Consider the following 6,225-nt stretch of genomic DNA (forward strand, 5'->3'; position numbering starts at 1 on the left):
AGAGGTCAGGAGTAGCTGAGTGAATATGTGCCCAGGCAAATGGATCTAATTCTGGGACTCTCTCTGCTTCCTGTGACAACTGAAGGATAAATGAGGCTTGTATGTCTGAGAGCTCTCAGACTCCAAGCTGAGTCCTCTAAAGTCTGAACATAGGAAAATGGAGAAGTCCTTGGGAGTTTCATTTGCTACTTTCTTTGGCAGCTGTGCTGTGAGTTTTGGGGCTTTGGAGATATGAACCAAAAGATCAGATCCTAGTCGTTTTTGCCATAAATCTGCAAGCTATGGAAGGGTGGCTAGAAGTACCAGGTTCAGCTGGGGGGATTGTGAAAAGACACTCTATTCTTGCAAAAATAATCAGCCATTAATAAATCTTTTCTGTGGTTCTATTTAACCACAGTTGAGCAGCTCATATACATTTGAATAGAACCCTTCATTCCTGAGTATCTAGGAGAGAGCACACACCATTCTTAATTATACAACTTCCATTGGTTCAAGCAGGATTCTGGGAAAGGGTGTGCATCTTTAACTTTAATTCAATCGAGCTGGAAAAAAAAAAAAAAAAAAGAACAGGCAGGCAAAAATTTTAAAGAACTTCCTGGAAAGGAGAAATTGTATAGAGTTTTGCATATTCCAGCCTGTCATCCTGGAAATTAGACCATCTACTTCTGTTTTTATGGTCCAGTGCTCTCTGAGCACAACCCAAGAGCTGGGCCTCTTGACACAAGCGGGTGTGAGCGAACCTGTTGCCTTTATTTATAGAGGGAATTTTCCGTATCATTTTTGACTCCAAACAGAGGTGAAGGATAATATACCAACTCCCTTATGTGATGAATCCGAATTTATATTGACTTCAATTTCCTTTAGTTGCTACTGAAATTTCATTGCTCACTGCAGATTATACTGATGCTGGACCTGGGTACCCACAGAGTGCCTTCCACTGCTGTCACTGGAAGAGGGCAGACTCTTGTGGTTCAGGCTATCATTCCTTGAAGCAATTTTTGCCAAGTGGCACCCTCACCAGCAGCATTTTACATATTTGTTTATAATCTTCATGACATCTTCTATATCCATGTACAGTTTATATCATTATTTAATAATTTAATACTAAATTGACTTTTATATTAAATAGACTTTTAAAATAACTACATAAAAATAATGTAGCTTGCTTTAACTGACGCCATCTGTGAAACCGTGTATTTGATGTGCTCATATCTTTTTATTACAGATTAAAACAACGTGATTTATATATAACAAATAAAAATATACTACCTAACAAATTTCTAGTATCAATCACACTTTAGGAAATACTGATTCAGCCATACCCTTTATTTAACAGAGGGAAGAATTAGGATCTATAAGCATTGCATGACATACTCAAAGCATGACTTACAGCAAAATGGAAGGTAAAGGTAGAACTGAGACAGTTTGACCCCTTATCAATTGCTTCTTCCACTAAAGATGCAAAGTAGGATCTAGAATTTGAAGGAATGAGTTATGTGTCTTAAATTTAAATTAAATTTAAAATTTTATTATTTAATTTCCATGTTGACCTTAGATTAGTTAGGAGATATAAACCCCCCTTCCAAAATAGAACAGTCCCGTAATTTCATAATATAAAATGGTAACTATTACTATTTTTCAATTTTTTGTGAGTCCACACATACAGCTATATTTTTCTATGAAAGGTACTTACAATGTACCTGGTATTTATTAGCACACTTCTTTCTCTTAATATCATACTAAGGGAGGTATTTCCCTGCCAGGAAACATATATGCATGTGAGATACTATATATATATATTTTTTTTTAAGATTTTATTTATTTATGTCACAGACAGAGATCACAAGTAGGCAGAGAGGAGGCAGAGAGAGGGAAGGAAGCAGGCTCCCTGCTGAGCAGAGAGCCCGATGCGGGGCTCTATCCCAGGACTCCAGGATCATGACCTGAGCCAAAGGCAGAGGCTTTAACCCACTGAGCCACCCAGGTGCCCCGACATATATATATATTTTAATAAGTAATCTCTATGCTCAATGTGGGGCTTGAACTTATGCTCCTGAGATCAAGAGTCACATGCTCCACTGACTGAGCCAGGCTGACAGCCCCAGGAAACACAGGAAACATATATTAAGGGCTGGGTTTCCATTATATAGATGTATTTTTTAAGATAATTTTGTTTCCTCATTTAAAAATTTAATTTAATTTATTGGGCTTTTTTTAAGATTTTATTTATTTATTTGACAGAGATCACAAGTAGTCAGAGAGGCAGGCAGTGAGAGAGGAGGAAGCAGGCTCCCCGCTGAGCAGAGAGCCCAAGGCGGGGCTGGATCAGAGGACCCTGGGATCATGACCTGAGCCGAAGGCAGAGGCTTTAACCCACTGAGCCACCCAGGCGCCCTAAAATTTTAATTTAATTTAATTATAATTCTAGTTTTAGTTAACATGCAGTGTTATATTAGTTTCAGGTATACAATATAGCGATTCAACAGTTTCATACATCACCCATGCTCATCACAAGTGCACTCTTTAATTCCCATCACTTATTTCACCCTAAATTAACCACTTTTTGATATTATTTCCAACCATCCAGTACGACAGACAATGCTTTTATGAACATCATTAAAGCTGTAGCTTTAATGGAATTGAAATTGCTTGGATAAGGGAAAAGACATGACACTGAATGTCTGATTTCTCTGAAGAATTTTGTAACTGAGCTATGACTTCAATAGGAGTATATGAAGCTGCTGATTTTCTAACACTTTACCAGATAAGGATATTATTATTTTAAGGTGGTTTCCATTTTACTAAGTGAACATTTTCCGTGTTTTAATTTTCTCTTCTTTTAACCTGCAGGTTTATGCATTTTGTCATTAAAAAATAAGATTGGAAAACACCAGGGTACACTACACAGTTAGAATAAATATCCTTTCATAAAACATTAAACAGGATTTGAAAAACACTCTTCTGGTCCAAGCTACCTTCTAACAGGTCTTTTTTCTCTAAAAGAAGTCTATTTCCTACATATCTGCTACTCAAAATGTGGATCAGCAGTATTGCAACTTGTGCAAAATCTCGGGCTCCACCTTAGATTGATTGAATTTAAGTCTGCATTTTACCAAGAGCCCCGGGTAATTCTATCACTTAAAAGTTTGAGAAGCAGCAGCCTGATGGGTAGCCAGAGGGATTGTTTAAAGCATAAGTCAAAAGTTGTCTCTCCGTGCCTAAAATGCTTCAGTGGTTTTCTATTAACTCCTACAGTAAAATACAAACTCCGGGTTGTGATATACAAGGTTAGGCATCATTTGAATCTCTCCTGACCCCTCAGTCTCAGCTCTTAGCTCTCCGTCCCGGTCTCTCTGTGCCACAACGACACCGAGCTCCTCTCAGTTTTCTAAATTTGCCATACCCTTTCCCACATTTGGTCTCACTCTTTCATCCATGTGAGAGGCTCTTCCCCTACACCTCAGCAACCTGACTCATTTTCATCTCTCAGCTCAAATGCACGACTGTAGAAAAAGCCTTCTGACTTCTGCTGGTCTCTCTGACTAATGCGACCCCCCACAGACCTCCTCCTAACTCTCCGTCCCAACGCCCCAGCTACTTCCCTGGTGGTAGTAACCTCCGCGTGCATTATATGGTTGACTTATGTATCAATGTGGTCATTGCCCATATCTCTGATTAGAATACAAGCTCTGTGAGGCCAGAGGTATTATTTATTTAGTTCATGGGTTTGTTCTTAATGCACAGAATAGTGACTGACCCACAGTTGTCAATTATATGAGGCAAAAGAAAACTCAGGGAGCTTACTGCTCCATCATTCTACTGAATGAATGCATGAAGAAATGGAGGAACGAATGAATGTTTTGGCTCTCCTTTCTGTCCCCCTTTTTCATTCTTCTCATCCCCAACCCAACATTCTCTATATTCTCTTTGCTTAAATATGTGGTACAATTTAGTTCTCTGTGGCCCTTATCCTCCCCATTCAGATCCTGGCCTTACTCTGCTCAGTGGGGTCTGCCAAATAATTATATCCACTCGGAGTCTCAGCCTGTCTCCACTCAGCTGAACTCACTGTAACTCACTGTATAATCTGAATGAGCTGAGCCAGCTCAAAGGCTAGTCATCCCATAATGAAACACCTAAAAAGAAAAAGAAAAAAAGACATATCCAAAAGGCTTTGGAAAGTAGAAAAGTGAACTCAAGTCAAATAATCATGAGCACATGTCAAAGTTTTATTTCAAATTATTGCAAGAGGAAAGTTCCTCAGGAAACAAGTTCAGATAATCAGCCTTGTTAGAGACATTTCGTAGGAGACTAGATTTTTTTAAAAGCGGCTGCCTTCGGCTTGGGTCATGATCCCGGCGTCCTGGGATCGAGTCCCACATCGGGCTCCTTGCTCGGCGGGGAGCCTGCTTCTCCCTCTGCCTCTAGCCTGCCACTCTGTCTGCCTGTGCTTGCACTCTGTATCTCTCTCTCTTTCTAACAAATAAATAAAAGTCTGATTAAAGATCATTAGTATGGTCAAAGGACTGGTTCATTATTATTCTATTTTTGAATATCTGTGCACTGAATATTAGGTTCCTCAGATTATTAATAATCATTTGAGTGTGTTAACACTAATTTCCCAGAAGGAGTTTATTTCATTAAAGTAAATCAGAAAATTGCTCTAGCATTTTATCAGAAATTATAAGTCCCATATGGGGCTATACATTACATCCTTCAAAAAAAAAAAAGTCCCCAGTTTGGGGAAACGTATCTTTCTCAAAGGCATTCAAATCTTTACTATAGTATTTATAAATGTGGGAGAGAAGGGGTTTGGCAGGACCTGGATGTTAACCTTCTTACAAGCTAATAATCTTATTGTTTCTTTGAAGATGCAGGACTCCTAGGTCAGAGACAAAGCATTTTATTTTTGCAAAGCAAGAACATTGGCATATTTGCTTCAGTTGCCTTTGCTCTTAATTTTCACAGGGTGATCTAATGGGTGCACAGGGAAGTTATGCAATCAGTGGGATTATGTCATAGCTAACGAACACTGAGCTTGGGGAATTTACTGCTTTTTTAGCAAGCAGCAAGCAAGCTTGTTCTTTGTCTCCGAGAAGACATTACCATATTGCTCAAGGTTGCTTGCTGCAAGCACAGTGCTAAAAATTGATTCAGGTTGAGTGGTCATGACCTTACATCACTGGCACACCCAGCAAGATATGTAGAAGTATGAAAGATTCATGGTGGATAGTCTTTCAACAATAACCACTCCATGGTCTTACACTGTGCATTTCTAGAAATGTTTCTCATGAATATGCCAGTCCATCAGCCATGCTGATTAGTCTGACTGAAAGAGACCAAGACTAAATCCATTCAATTTGTCTTCAACAGCAGTTGATTCAAGCTACTGTTGGCAGAACTCTAAGCAGCATGATGACACCAATTTGCAACATTAACCTCAACCATGCCTCCTAGGATCCCAAATTCAGTCATCTGTGATTAAGTCCCAGGATACAGACAGCTAGGATATAAGTTAATATTCATTATGATCTATGCGAGGGAGTTTAAACTGACACACAGATCTTTGGTTTAATTGTCAAAAAAAAAAAAAAAAAGACAAAGAAACAACCACGTTCCCGATAAAACAGTGTTCTCTGGCCCTTTTCTCCCCAGACATCAACATATAACCCAAGAAATCACAAGTTAACCCAGTTAGGGATTTATTGTTAAACTCGATGAAAGTCAACATTGCATCACTTTAGTTAAGCTATATGAGCATTGTTACTGAGTATTTGCAAACTCTAACACTTCATGAGGCATAGCTTAAGACTGCTTGGATGTCAGAAGCATATATGTTGGTACCAGTCAGATTGGAAAAAGGCTGTGCTGATTTATATTTGTGTGCACATGTGGGGATAGGACTCCATGTTGAGAAGCTTCCACTGATGGTGTCAGACACAGCAGAATAGTTCAGGACAGGCCATATTCATTTCAGTTTTTCTGTTTTCGCAGAATGTGCAAGAGGATGCCCAACCAGAGGAGGTCAAATTGCCAACTGCAGCTGTTGCTTGGCCCCAGCAGCCCACATGGTTGTCTTGCCAGGTGGCAGTCCTGGATCTAGCACACAGAGACAGCATTCATCCCTCACCCTTCCTGGCCTCTCAAAGTCTAAGGTTTTCCTTTCTCAGGTGCCAGGGCTGTTGTTATTTTTCTACTACCACAAAACTGGAGATTTTTATATGC

The sequence above is a fragment of the Mustela nigripes genome, chromosome 13 (assembly GCF_022355385.1).
Source record: "Mustela nigripes isolate SB6536 chromosome 13, MUSNIG.SB6536, whole genome shotgun sequence".
Classification (NCBI taxonomy): domain Eukaryota; kingdom Metazoa; phylum Chordata; class Mammalia; order Carnivora; family Mustelidae; genus Mustela; species Mustela nigripes.